Below are 18,724 nucleotides of genomic sequence, written 5' to 3' on the forward strand. Positions count from 1 at the left end.
ACTGATACCAAGTAACACAGACACACACTTACACCAAGTAACACAGACACACACTTACACCAAGTAACAAAGACATACACTGACACCAAGTAACAAAGTCATACACTGATAGCAAGTAACACAGACACACACGTACACCAAGTAACAGAGACACACACTTACACCAAGCAACAGAGACATACACTGACACCAAGTAACAAAGACACACACTTACATCACATAACACAGACATACACTGACACCAAGTAACAAAGAAATACAATTACACCAAGTAACAAAGACACACACTTACACCACGTAACACAGACATACACTGACACCATGTAACAAAGAAATGCATTGACACCAAGAATCAAAGACATACACTGATACCAAGTAACACAGACACACACTTACACCAAGTAACACAGAAACACACTTACACCAAGTAACAAAGACATACACTGACACTAATTAACAAAGACATACACTTTCACCACGTAACACAGACATACACTGACACCAAGTAAAAATGACATACAATTACACCAAGTAACGAAGACACACACTTACACCAAGTAAAACAGACATACTCTGATACCACGTAACAAAGACATGCAGTGATACCCAGTAACACAGACATACACTGACGCCAAGTAACAAAGAATTACACTGACACCAAGAAACAAAGACATACACTGATACCCAATAACACAGACACACACTTACACCAAGTAACAAAGACATACACTGACACCCAGTCACAAAGACGTACACTGACACCAAGTCACAAAGACATACACTGATACCCAGTAACACAGACACTCACTTACACCAAGTAACAAAGACAATCACTGACACCAAGTAACAAAGACATCCACAGACACCAAGAAACAAAGACATACAATTACACCAAGTAGCACAGACACATACTGACACCCAGTAACACAAACAAACACACACTGACACCCAGTAACATAGAGAAACACTGACACACAGTAACAAAGACATACACAGACAGACACTGACACCAAGTAACAAAGACTAACAGAGACACACACTGACACCAAGAAACGAAGACATACACTGATACCCAGTAACACAGACACACACTTCCACAAAGTAACAAAGACAAACACTGACACCAAGTAACAAAGACATACACTTACACCAAGTAACAAAGACACACACTTACACCAAGCAACACAGACATATCCTGACACCAAGCAACAAAGACATACACTGACACCCAGTAACACAGACACACACACACACCAAGTAACAACGACATACACTGACACCAAGTAACAAAGACATACACTGATACCCAGTAACACAGACGCACACTGACACCAAGTAACAAAGACATACAATTACACCAAGTAACAAAGACACACACTTACACCACGTAACACAGACATACACTGACACAAAGTCACAAAGACATACAGTGACACCCAGTAACACAGACATACACTGACACCAAGTCACAAAGAGATACACTGACACCAAGTAACAAAGACATACATTGATACCCAGTAACACAGACACACACTTACACCAAGTAACACAGACATACACTGACACCAAGTAACAAAGACATACAATTAAACCAAGTAACAAAGACACACACTTACACCAAGTAACGCAGACATACACTGACACCAAGTAACAAAGACAAACACTGTTACCCGGTAACACAGACACACACTTACACCAAGTAACAAAGACATACACTGATACCAAGTAACACAGACACACACTTACACCAAGTAACACAGACATACAATGACACCAAGTAACAAAGACATACAATTACACCAAGTCACAAAGACACACACTAACAACAAGTAACACAGACATACACTGACACCATGTAACAAAGACATGCACTGATACCCAGTAACACAGACACACACTTATACCAAGTAACAAAGACATACACTGACACCAAGTCACAAAGACACACACTGACACCCAGTAACAAAGACAAACACTGACACCAAGTCACAAAGACGTACACTGTTACCCAGTAACACAGACACACACTTACACCAAGTAACAAAGACATACACTGATACCAAGTAACACAGACACACACTTACACCAAGTAACACAGACACACACTTACACCAAGCAACAGAGACATACACTGACACCAAGTAACGAAGACATACACTTACACAACGTAACATAGACATACACTGACACCAAGTAACAAAGACATACAATTACACCAAGTAACAAAGACACACACTTACACCACGTAACACAGACATACACTGACACCATGTAACAAAGACATGCACTGACACCAAGAAACAAAGACATACACTGATACCCAGCAACACAGACACACACTGACACCAAGTAACAAAGACATACACTTAAACCAAGTAACACAAACACACACTTACACCAAGTTACAAAGACATGCACTGACACCAAGTAACAAAGACATACAATTACAGCAAGTAACAAAGACACACACTTACACCAAGTAACACAGCCATACACTGACACCAAGTAACAAAGACATACACTGTTAACCAGTAACACAGACAGACACTTACACCAAGTAACAAAGACATGCACTGATACCAAGTAACACAGACACACACTTACACCAAGTAACACAGACACACACTTACACCAAGTAACAAAGACATACACTGACACCAAGTAACAAAGTCATACACTGATAGCAAGTAACACAGACACACACGTACACCAAGTAACAGAGACACACACTTACACCAAGCAACAGAGACATACACTGACACCAAGTAACAAAGACACACACTTACATCACGTAACACAGACATACACTGACACCAAGTAACAAAGAAATACAATTACACCAAGTAACAAAGACACACACTTACACCACGTAACACAGACATACACTGACACCATGTAACAAAGAAATGCATTGACACCAAGAATCAAAGACATACACTGATACCAAGTAACACAGACACACACTTACACCAAGTAACACAGAAACACACTTACACCAAGTAACAAAGACATACACTGACACTAATTAACAAAGACATACACTTTCACCACGTAACACAGACATACACTGACACCAAGTAAAAATGACATACAATTACACCAAGTAACGAAGACACACACTTACACCAAGTAAAACAGACATACTCTGATACCACGTAACAAAGACATGCAGTGATACCCAGTAACACAGACATACACTGACGCCAAGTAACAAAGAATTACACTGACACCAAGAAACAAAGACATACACTGATAACCAATAACACAGACACACACTTACACCAAGTAACAAAGACATACACTGACACCCAGTCACAAATACGTACACTGACACCAAGTCACAAAGACATACACTGATACCCAGTAACACAGACACTCACTTACACCAAGTAACAAAGACAATCACTGACACCAAGTAACAAAGACATCCACAGACACCAAGAAACAAAGACATACAATTACACCAAGTAGCACAGACACATACTGACACCCAGTAACACAAACAAACACACACTGACACCCAGTAACATAGAGAAACACTGACACACAGTAACAAAGACATACACAGACAGACACTGACACCAAGTAACAAAGACTAACAGAGACACACACTGACACCAAGAAACGAAGACATACACTGATACCCAGTAACACAGACACACACTTGCACCAAGTAACAAAGACATACACTGACACCCAGTAACAAAGACATACACTGACACCAAGTCTCAAAGACATACACTGATACCACGAATCAAAGACATACACTTACACCAAGTAACACAGACACACACTGACACCCAGTAAAACAGACAAACACACACTGACACCCAGTAACATAGAGAAACGCTGACACACAGTAACAAACACATACACAGACAGACACTGACACCAAGTAACAAAAACATACACTGACACCAAGTCACAAAGACATACACTGACACCCAGTAACAAAAACATACACGGACACCAAGTCACAAAGACATACACTGATACCCAGTAACACAGACACACACTTCCACAAAGTAACAAAGACAAACACTGACACCAAGTAACAAAGACATACACTTACACCAAGTAACAAAGACACACACTTACACCAAGCGACACAGACATATCCTGACACCAAGCAACAAAGACATACACTGACACCCAGTAACACAGACACACACACACACCAAGTAACAACGACATACACTGACACCAAGTAACAAAGACATACACTGATACCCAGTAACACAGACGCACACTTGCACCAAGTAACAAAGACACACACTTACACCAAGTAACACAGTCATACACTGACACCAAGTAACAAAGACATACACTGACACCAAGAAACAAAGACATAAACTGACACCCAGTAACCAAGACATACACTGACACAAAGTCACAAAGACATACAGTGACACCCAGTAACCCAGACATACACTGACACCAAGTCACAAAGACATACACTGACACCAAGTAACAAAGACATACATTGATACCCAGTAACACAGACACACACTTACACCAAGTAACAAAGACATACACTGACACCAAGTAAAAAAGACATACACTTACACCAAGTAACACAGACATACACTGACACCAAGTAACAAAGACATACAATTACACCAAGTAACAAAGACACACACTTGCACCAAGTAACGCAGACATACACTGACACCAAGTAACAAAGACAAACACTGTTACCCGGTAACACAGACACACACTTACACCAAGTAACAAAGACATACACTGATACCAAGTAACACAGACACACACTTACACCAAGTAACACAGACATACAATGAAACCAAGTAACAAAGACATACAATTACACCAAGTCAGAAAGACACACACTAACAACAAGTAACACAGACATACACTGACGCCATGTAACGAAGACATGCACTGATACCCATTAACACAGACACACACTTATACCAAGTAACAAAGACATACACTGACACCAAGTCACAAAGACACACACTGACACCCAGTAACAAAGACAAACACTGACACCAAGTCACAAAGACATACACTGTTACCCAGTAACACAGACACACACTTACACCAAGTAACAAAGACATACACTGATACCAAGTAACACAGACACACACTTACACCAAGTAACACAGACACACACTTACACCAAGCAACAGAGACATACACTGACACCAAGTAACGAAGACATACACTTACACAACGTAACATAGACATACACTGACACCAAGTAACAAAGACATACAATTACACCAAGTAACAAAGACACACACTTACACCACGTAACACAGACATACACTGACACCATGTAACAAAGACATGCACTGACACCAAGAAACAAAGACATACACTAATACCCAGCAACACAGACACACACTGACACCAAGTAACAAAGACATACACTTACACCAAGTAACACAAACACACACTTACACCAAGTTACAAAGACATGCACTGACACCGAGTAACAAAGACATACAATTACACCAAGTAGCAAAGACACACACTTACACCAAGTAACACAGCCATACACTGACACCAAGTAACAAAGACATACACTGTTAACCAGTAACACAGACAGACAGTTACACCAAGTAACAAAGACATACACTGATACCAAGTAACACAGACACACACTTACACCAAGTAACACAGACACACACTTACACCAAGTAACAAAGACATACACTGACACCAAGTAACAAAGACATACACTTACACCAAGTAACACAGACATACACTGACACCAAGTCACAAAGACATGCACTGATACCAAGTAACAAAGACGTACAATTACACCAAGTAACAAACACACACACATACACCAAGTAACACAGACATACACTGACACCATGTAACAAAGACATGCACTGACACCCAGTAACACAGACACACACTTACACCAAGTAACAAAGATATACACTGATACCCAGTAACGCAGACACACACTTACACCAAGTAACAAAGACAAACACTGACACCAAGTAACAAAGACAGACACTGATACCCAGTAACACAGACATACACTTACACCAAGTAACAAAGACATACACTTACACCAAGTAACACAAACACACACTTACACCAAGTTACAAAGACATACACTGACACCAAGTAACAAAGACATACAATTACACCAAGTAACAAAGACATACACTGATACCAGGTAACACAGACACACACTTACACCAAGTGACACAGACACACACTTACACCAAGTAACAAAGACATACACTGACACCACGTAACAAAGACATACACTTACACCAGGTAACACAGACATACACTGACAACAAGTAACAAAGACATACAATTACACCAAGTAACAAAGACACACACTCACACCAAGTAGCACAGACATACACTGACACCATGTAACAAAGACATGCACTGATACCCAGTAACACAGACACACACTTACATCAAGTAACAAAGACATACACTGACACCAAGTCACAAAGACACACACTGACACGCAGTAACAAAGACATACACTGACACCAAGTCACTAAGACATACGCTGATACCAAGTAACAAAGACATACAATTACACCAAGTAACAAAGACACACACTTACACCAAGTAACACAGACACACACTTACACCAAGTAACAAAGACATACACTGATACCAAGTAACACAGAAACACACTTACACCAAGTAACAAAGACATACACTGACACTAATTAACAAAGACATACACTTTCACCACGTAACACAGACATACACTGACACCAAGTAAAAAAGACATACAATTACACCAAGTAACAAAGACACACACTTACACCAAGTAAAACAGACATACTCGGATACCACGTAACAAAGACATGCAGTGATACCCAGTAACACAGACATACACTGACACCAAGTAACAAAGAATTACACTGACACCAAGAAACAAAGACAGACACTGATACCCAATAACACAGACACACACTTACACCAAGTAACAAAGACATACACTGACACCCAGTAACAAAGACGTACACTGACACCAAGTCACAAAGACATACACTGATACCCAGTAACACAGACACTCACTTACACCAAGCAACAAAGACAATCACTGACACCAAGTAACAAAGACATCCACAAACACCAAGAAACAAAGACATACAATTACACCAAGTAGCACAGACACATACTGACACCCAGTAACACAAACAGACACACACTGACACCCAGTAACTTAGAGAAACACTGACACACAGTAACAAAGACATACACAGACAGACACTGACACCAAGTAACAAAGACTAACAGAGAGAAACACTGACACCAAGTCACAAAGACATACACTGACACACAGTAACAAAGACATACACTGACACCAAGTCACAAAAACATACACTGATACCAAGTAACAAAGACATACAATTACACCAAGTAACAAAGACACACACTTACACCAAGCATCACAGACATACACTGACACCAAGTAACAAAGACATACACTGTTACCCAGTAACACAGACACACACTTACACCAAGTAACAAAGCCATACACTGATAGCAAGTAACACAGACACACACGTACACCAAGTAACAGAGACACACACTTACACCAAGCAACAGAGACATACACTGACACCAAGTAACAAAGACACACACTTACATCACATAACACAGACATACACTGACACCAAGTAACAAAGAAATACAATTATACCAAGTAACAAAGACACACACTTACACCACGTAACACAGACATACACTGACACCATGTAACAAAGAAATGCATTGACACCAAGAATCAAAGACATACACTGATACCAAGTAACACAGACATACACTGACACGCAGTAACAAAGACATACACTGACACCAAGTCACTAAGACATACGCTGATACCAAGTAACAAAGACATACAATTACACCAAGTAACAAAGACACACACTTACACCAAGTAACACAGACACACACTTACACCAAGTAACAAAGACATACACTGATACCAAGTAACACAGAAACACACTTACACCAAGTAACAAAGACATACACTGACACTAATTAACAAAGACATACACTTTCACCACGTAACACAGACATACACAGACACCAAGTAAAAAAGACATACAATTACACCAAGTAACAAAGACACACACTTACACCAAGTAAAACAGACATACTCGGATACCACGTAACAAAGACATGCAGTGATACCCAGTAACACAGACATACACTGACACCAAGTAACAAAGAATTACACTGACACCAAGAAACAAAGACAGACACTGATACCCAATAACACAGACACACACTTACACCAAGTAACAAAGACATACACTGACACCCAGTAACAAAGACGTACACTGACACCAAGTCACAAAGACATACACTGATACCCAGTAACACAGACACTCACTGACACCAAGCAACAAAGACAATCACTGACACCAAGTAACAAAGACATCCACAAACACCAAGAAACAAAGACATACAATTACACCAAGTAGCACAGACACATACTGACACCCAGTAACACAAACAGACACACACTGACACCCAGTAACATAGAGAAACACTGACACACAGTAACAAAGACATACACAGACAGACACTGACACCAAGTAACAAAGACTAACAGAGACAAACACTGACACCAAGTCACAAAGACATACACTGACACCCAGTAACAAAGACATACACTGACACCAAGTCACAAAAACATACACTGATACCCAGTAACACAGACACACTCTTCCACAAAGTAACAAAGACAAACACTTACACCAAGTAACAAAGACATACAATTACACCAAGTAACAAAGACACACACTTACACCAAGCATCACAGACATACACTGACACCAAGTAACAAAGACATACACTGTTACCCAGTAACACAGACGCACACTTACACCAAGTAACAAAGACATACACTGATAGCAAGTAACACAGACACACACGTACACCAAGTAACAGAGACACACACTTACACCAAGCAACAGAGACATACACTGACACCAAGTAACAAAGACACACACTTACATCACATAACACAGACATACACTGACACCAAGTAACAAAGAAATACAATTACACCAAGTAACAAAGACACACACTTACACCACGTAACACAGACATACACTGACACCATGTAACAAAGAAACACACTTACACCAAGTAACAAAGACATACACTGACACTAATTAACTAAGACATACACTTTCACCACGTAACACAGACATACACTGACACCAAGTAAAAAAGACATACAATTACACCAAGTAACGAAGACACACACTTACACCAAGTAAAGCAGACATAATCTGATACCACGTAACATAGACATGCAGTGATACCCAGTAACACAGACATACACTGACACCAAGTAACAAAGAATTACACTGACACCAAGAAACAAAGACATACACTGATACCCAATAACACAGACACACAATTACACCAAGTAACAAAGACATACACAGACACCCAGTAACAAAGACGTACACTGACACCAAGTCATAAAGACATACACTGATACCCAGTAACACAGACACTCACTTACACCAAGTAACAAAGACAGTCACTGACACCAAGTAACAAAGACATCCACAGACACCAAGAAAAAAAGACATACAATTACACCAAGTAGCACAGACACATACTGACACCCAGTAACACAAACAAACACACACTGACACCCAGTAACATAGAGAAACACTGACACACAGTAACAAAGACATACACAGACAGACACTGACACCAAGTAACAAAGACTAACAGAGACAAACACTGACACCAAGTCACAAAGACATACACTGACACCCAGTAACAAAGACATACACTGACACCAAGTCACAAAGACATACACTGATACCCAGTAACACAGACACACACTTCCACAAAGTAACAAAGACAAACACTGACACCAAGTAACAAAGACATACACTTACACAAAATAACACAGACATACACTGACACCAAGTAATAAAGACATACAATTACACCAAGTAACAAAGACACACACTTACACCAAGCATCACAGACATACACTGACACTAAGTAACAAAGCCAAACACTGTTACCCAGTAACACAGACACACACTTACACCAAGTAACAAAGACACACACTTACATCAAGCAACAGAGACATACACTGACAACAAGTAACAAAGACACACACTTACATCACGTAACACAGACATACACTGACACCAAGTAACACAGACATACAATTACACCAAGTAACAAAGATACACACTTACACCACGTAACACAGACATACACTGACACCATGTAACAAAGAAATGCATTGACACCAAGAAACAAAGACATACACTGACACCCAGTAACAAAGACGTACACTGACACCAAGTCTCAAAGACATACACTGATACCCAGTAACACAGACACACACTTACACCAAGTACCAAAGACAAACACTGACACCAAGTAACAAAGACAACCACTGACACCAAGAATCAAAGACATACACTTACACCAAGTAACACAGACACACACTGACACCCAGTAACACAAAGAAACACACACTGACACCCAGTAACATAGAGAAACGCTGACACACAGTAACAAACACATACACAGACAGACACTGACACCAAGTAACAAAGACTAACAGAGACACACACTGACACCAAGTCACAAAGACATACACTGACACCCAGTAACAAAAACATACACAGACACCAAGTCACAAAGACATACACTGATACGCAGCAACACAGACACACACTTCCACAAAGTAACAAAGACAAACACTGACACCAAGTAAAAAAGACATACACTTACAACAAGTAACAAAGACACACACTTACACCAAGCAACACAGACATATCCTGACACCAAGCAACAAATACATACACTGACACCCAGTAACACAGACACACACACACACCAAGTAACAACGACATACACTGACACCAAGTAACAAAGACATACACTGATACCCAGTAACACAGACGCACACTTACACCAAGTAACAAAGACACACACTTACACCAAGTAACACAGACATACACTGACACCAAGTAACAAAGACATACACTGACACCAAGAAACAAAGACATAAACTGACACCCAGTAACCAAGACATACACTGACACAAGGTCACAAAGACATACAGTGACACCCAGTAACACAGACGTACACTGACACCAAGTTACAAAGACATACACTGACACCAAGTAACAAAGACATACATTGATTCCCAGTAACACAGACACACACTTACACCAAGTAACAAAGACATACACTGACAGCAAGTAAAAAAGACATACACTTACACCAAGTAACACAGACATACACTGACACCAAGTAACAAAGACATACAATTACACCAAGTAACAAAGACACACACTTACACCAAGTAACGCAGACATACACTGACACCAAGTAACAAAGACAAACAGTGTTACCCGGTAACACAGACACACACTTACACCAAGTAACAAAGACATACACTTATGCCAAGTAACACAGACACACACTTACACCAAGTAACACAGACATACAATGACACCAAGTAACAAAGACATACAATTACACCAAGTCACAAAGACACACACTAACAACAAGTAACACAGACATACACTGACACCATGTAACAAAGACATGCACTGATACCAAGTAACACAGACACACACTTACACCCAGTAACAAAGACATACACTTACACCAAGTCACAAAGACATACACTGATACCCAGTAACACAGACATACACTAAACACCAAGTAACAAAGACATACACTGACACCAAGAAACAAAGACATACACTTACACAAAATAACACAGACATACACTGACACCAAGTAACAAAGACATACACTGACACCAAGTAACAAAACGTACAATTACACCAAGAAACAAAGACACACACTTACACCAAGTAACACAGACATACACTGACACCAAGTAACAAAGACATACACTGTTACCCATTAACACAGACACACACTTACACCAAGTAACAAAGACATAAACTGATACCAAGTAACACAGACACACACTTACACCAAGTAACACAGACACACACTTACACCAAGTAACAAAGACATACACTGACACCAAGTAACAAAGTAATACACTTACACCAAGCAACACAGACATACACTGATACCCAGTAACAAAGACATACACTTACACAAAGTAACACAGACATACACTGACACCAAGTAACAAAGACATACACTTACACCAAGTAACAAAGACACACACTTACACCAAGCAACACAGACATACACTGACACCAAGTAACAAAGACATACACTGACACCCAGCAACACAGACACACACATACACCAAGTAACAGCGACATACACTGACACCAAGTAACAAAGACATACACTGATACCCTGTAACACAGACACACACTTACACCAAGTAACAAAGACACACACTTACACCAAGTAACACAGACATACAATGACACCAAGTAACAAAGACATACACTGACACCAAGTAACAATGACATAAACTGACACCCAGTAACAAAGACATACACTGACACAAAGTCACAAAGACATACAGTGACACCCAGTAACAAAGACATACACTGACACCAAGTCACAAAGACGTACACTGACACCAAGTAACAAAGACATACACTGATACCCAGTAACAGAGACACACACTTACACCAAGTAACAAAGACATACACTGACACCAAGTAACAAAGACATACACTTACACCAAGTAACACAGACATACTCTGACACCAAGTAACAAAGACATACAATTACACCAAGTAACAAAGACACACGCTTACCCCAAGTAACACAGACACACACTGACACCAAGTAACAAAGACATACACTGTTACCGATTAACACAGACACACACTTACACCAAGTAACAAAGACATTCACTGATACCCAGTAACACAAACACTCACTTACACCAAGTAACAAAGACATACACTGACACCAAGTAACAAAGACATACACTGTTACCCAGTAACACAGACACACACTTACGCCAAGTAACAAAGACATACACTGATACCAAGTAACACAGACACACACTTACACCAAGTAACACAGACACACACTTACACCAAGTAACAAAGATATACACTGATACCCAGTAACACAGACACACAATTACACGAAGTAACACAGACATACACTGACACCACGTAACAAAGACATACGCTGATACCCAGTAACACAGACACACACTTACACCAAGGAACAAAGACAGACACTGATACCCAGTAACACACACACACTTACACCAAGTAACAAAGACATACACTGACATCAAGTAACAAAGACATATACTGACACCCAGTAACACAGACACATACGGACACCAAGTAACAAAGACACACACTTACACCAAGTAACACAGACACACACTGACACCAAGTAACACAGACACACATTTACACCAAGTAACAAAGACGTACACTGACAACAAGTAACAAAGACATACACTTACACCAAGTAACAAAGAAATACACTGACACCAAGTAACAAAGACATACACTGACACCCAGTAACAAAGACATACACTGACACCTAGTAACACAGACACACACGGACACCATGTAACAAAGACACACACTTACAGCAAGTAACACAGACACACACTGACACCCAGTAACACAAACAAACACACTGACACCAAGTGACTCAGACATACACTGACACCAAGAAACAAAGACATACACTGACACAAAGTAACAAAGACATACAATTACACCAAGTAACAAAGACACACACTTACACCAAGTAACATAGACGTACAATGAAAGCAAGTAACACAGACACACACTTACACCAAGTAACACAGGCACACACTTACACCAAGTAACAAAGACATACACTGACACCAAGTAACAAAGACATGCACTGACACCAAGTAACAAAGACATACACTTACACCAAGTAACACAGACATACACTGAGACCAAGTAACAAAGACATACAATTACACCAAGTAACAAAGACACACACTTACACCAAGTAACACAGACATACACTGACACCAAGTAACAAAGACATACACTGTTACCCAGTAACACAGATACACACTTACATCAAGTAACAAAGACATACACTGATACCAAGTAACACAGACACACACTTACACCAAGTAACAAAGACATACACTGACACCAATTGACAAAGAGATACAATTACACCAAGTAACAAAGACACACACTTACACCAAGTAGCACAGACATACACTGACACCAAGTAACAATGACATACACTGTTACCCAGTAACACAGACACACACTTACACCAAGTAACAAAGACATACAATGATACCAAGTAACACAGAAACACACTTACACCAAGTAACACAGACACACCCTTACACCAAGTAACAAAGGCATACACTGACGCCAAGTAACAAAGACATACACTTACACCAAGTAACGAAGACACACACTTACACCAAGTAAGACAGACATACACTGTCACCATGTAGCAAAGACATTCACTGATATCCAATAACACAGACTTTCACTGACACCAAGTATTTTGAAACACACTGACACCAAGTAACAATGACATACACTGATACCCCGTAACACAGACACACACTTACACCAAGTAACAAAGACATACACTGACACCAAGTCACACAGACACACAGACACCCAGTAACAAAGACATACATTGACACCAAGTCACAAAGATATACACTGATACCCAGTAACACAGACACACAATTACACCAAGTAACACAGACATACACTGACACCACGTAACAAAGACATACGCTGATACCCAGTAACACAGACACACACTTACACCAAGTAACAAAGACAGACACTGATACCCAGTAACACACACACACTTACACCAAGTAACAAAGACATACACTGACATCAAGTAACAAAGACATAAACTGACACCCAGTAACACAGACACACACGGACACCAAGTAACAAAGACACACACTTACACCAAGTAACACAGACACACACTGACACCAAGTAACACAGACACACATTTACACCAAGTAACAAAGACATACACTGACACCAAGTAACAAAGACATACACTTACACAAAGTAACAAAGACATACACTGACACCAAGTAACAAAGACATACACTGATACCCATTAACAAAGACACACACTTACACCAAGTAACAAAGACATACACTGACACCCAGTAACACAGACACACACGGACACTAAGTAAAAAAGACACACACTTACAGCAAGTCACACAGACACACACTGACACCCAGTAACACAAACAAACACACTGACACCAAGTGACTCAGACATACACTGACACCAAGTAACAAAAACACACACTTACACCAAGTAACAAAGACATTCACTGATACCCAGTAACACAAACACTCACTTACACCAAGTAACAAAGACATACACTGACACCAAGTAACAAAGACATACACTGTTACCCAGTAACACAGACACACACTTACGCCAAGTAACAAAGACATACACTGATACCAAGTAACACAGACACACACTTACACCAAGTAACACAGACACACACTTACACCAAGTAAAAAAGATATACACTGATACCCAGTAACACAGACACACAATTACACGAAGTAACAAAGACATACACTGACACCACGTAACAAAGACATACGCTGATACCCAGTAACACAGACACACACTTACACCAAGGAACAAAGACAGACACTGATACCCAGTAACACACACACACTTACACCAAGTAACAAAGACATACACTGACATCAAGTAACAAAGATATATACTGACACCCAGTAACACAGACACATACGGACACCAAGTAACAAAGACACACACTTACACCAAGTAACACAGACACACACTGACACCGAGTAACACAGACACACATTTACACCAAGTAACAAAGACATACACTTACACCAAGTAACAAAGAAATACACTGACACCAAGTAACAAAGTCATACACTGACACCCAGTAACAAAGACATACACTGACACCCAGTAACACAGACACACACGGACACCATGTAACAAAGACACACACTTACAGCAAGTAACACAGACACACACAGACACCCAGTAACACAAACAAACACACTGACACCAAGTGACTCAGACATACACTGACACCAAGAAACAAAGACATACACTGACACAAAGTAACAAAGACATACAATTACACCAAGTAACAAAGACACACACTTACACCAAGTAACACAGACGTACACTGACACCAAGTAACAAAGACATACACTGTTACCCAATAACACAGACACACACTTACACCAAGTAACAAAGACATACAATGAAAGCAAGTAACACAGACACACACTTACACCAAGTAACACAGGCACACACTTACACCAAGTAACAAAGACATACACTGACACCAAGTAACAAAGACATGCACTGACACCAAGTAACAAAGACATACACTTACACCAAGTAACACAGACATACACTGAGACCAAGTAACAAAGACATACAATTACACCAAGTAACAAAGACACACACTTACACCAAGTAACACAGACATACACTGACACCAAGTAACAAAGACATACACTGTTACCCAGTAACACAGATACACACTTACATCAAGTAACAAAGACATACACTGATACCAAGTAACACAGACACACACTTACACCAACTAACACAAACACTCACTTACACCAAGTAACAAAGACATACACTGACACCAAGTAACAAAGAGATACAATTACACCAAGTAACAAAGACACACACTTACACCAAGTAGCACAGACATACACTGACACCAAGTAACAATGACATACACTGTTACCCAGTAACACAGACACACACTTACACCAAGTAACAAAGACATACAATGATACCAAGTAACACAGAAACACACTTACACCAAGTAACACAGACACACCCTTACACCAAGTAACAAAGGCATACACTGACGCCAAGTAACAAAGACATACACTTACACCAAGTAACGAAGACACACACTTACACCAAGTAAGACAGACATACACTGTCACCATGTAGCAAAGACATTCACTGATACCCAATAACACAGACTTTCACTGACACCAAGTATTTTGAAACACACTGACACCAAGTAACAATGACATACACTGATACCCCGTAACACAGACACACACTTACACCAAGTAACAAAGACATACACTGACACCAAGTCACACAGACACACAGACACCCAGTAACAAAGACATACATTGACACCAAGTCACAAAGATATACACTGATACCCAGTAACACAGACACACAATTACACCAAGTAACACAGACATACACTGACACCACGTAACAAAGACATACGCTGATACCCAGTAACACAGACACACACTTACACCAAGTAACAAAGACAGACACTGATACCCAGGAACACACACACACTTACACCAAGTAACAAAGACATACACTGACATCAAGTAACAAAGACATAAACTGACACCCAGTAACACAGACACACACGGACACCAAGTAACAAAGACACACACTTACACCAAGTAACACAGACACACACTGACACTAAGTAATACAGACACACATTTACACCAAGTAACAAAGACATACACTGACACCAAGTATCAAAGACATACACTTACACAAAGTAACAAAGACATACACTGACACCAAGTAACAAAGACATACACTGATACCCATTAACAAAGACACACACTTACACCAAGTAACAAAGACATACACTGACACCCAGTAACAAAGACATACACTGACACCCAGTAACACAGACACACACGGACACCAAGTAACAAAGACACACACTTACAGCAAGTCACACAGACACACACTGACACCCAGTAACACAAACAAACACACTGACACCAAGTGACTCAGACATACACTGACACCAAGTAACAAAGACATACACTGACACCAAGTAACAAAGACATACAATTACACCAAGTAACAAAGACACACACTTACACCAAGTAACAAAGACATAAACTGACACCCAGTAACACAGACACACACGGACACCAAGTAACAAAGACACACACTTACACCAAGTAACAAAGACATACAATGAAAGCAAGTAACACAGACACACACTTACACCAAGTAACATAGGCGCACACTTACACCAAGTAACAAAGACATACACTGACACCAAGTAACAAAGACATACACTGACACCAAGTAACAAAGACATACACTTACGCCAAGTAACACAGACATACACTGTCACCATGTAGCAAAGACATTCACTGATACCCAGTAACACAGACACACACTTACACCAAGTAACAAAGATATACACTGATACCCAGTAACACAGACACACACTTACACCAAGTAACAAAGACATACACTGAAACCAAGTAACAAAGACATACACTGACACCAAGTCACAAAGACAGACACTGACACACAGTAACAAAGACAAACACTGACACCAAGTAACGAAGACAGATACTGACACCAAGTAACAAAGACATACACTGTTAGCCAGTAACACAGACGCACACTTACACCAAGTAACAAAGACATACAATGAAAGCAAGTAAGACAGACACACACTTACACCAAGTAACACAGGCACACACTTACACCAAGTAACAAAGACATACACTGACACCAAGTAACGAAGACAGACACTGACACCAAGTAACAAAGACATACGCTGTTAGCCAGTAACACAGACACACACTTACACCAAGCAACAAAGACATACAATGAAAGCAAGTAAGACAGACACACACTTACACCAAGTAACACAGGCACACACTTACACCAAGTAACAAAGACATACACTGACACCAAGTAACAAAGACATACACTTACACCAAGTAACACAGACATACACTGACAC

This window comes from Heterodontus francisci, unplaced genomic scaffold (genome assembly GCF_036365525.1).
Source record: "Heterodontus francisci isolate sHetFra1 unplaced genomic scaffold, sHetFra1.hap1 HAP1_SCAFFOLD_198, whole genome shotgun sequence".
NCBI lineage: Eukaryota > Metazoa > Chordata > Chondrichthyes > Heterodontiformes > Heterodontidae > Heterodontus > Heterodontus francisci.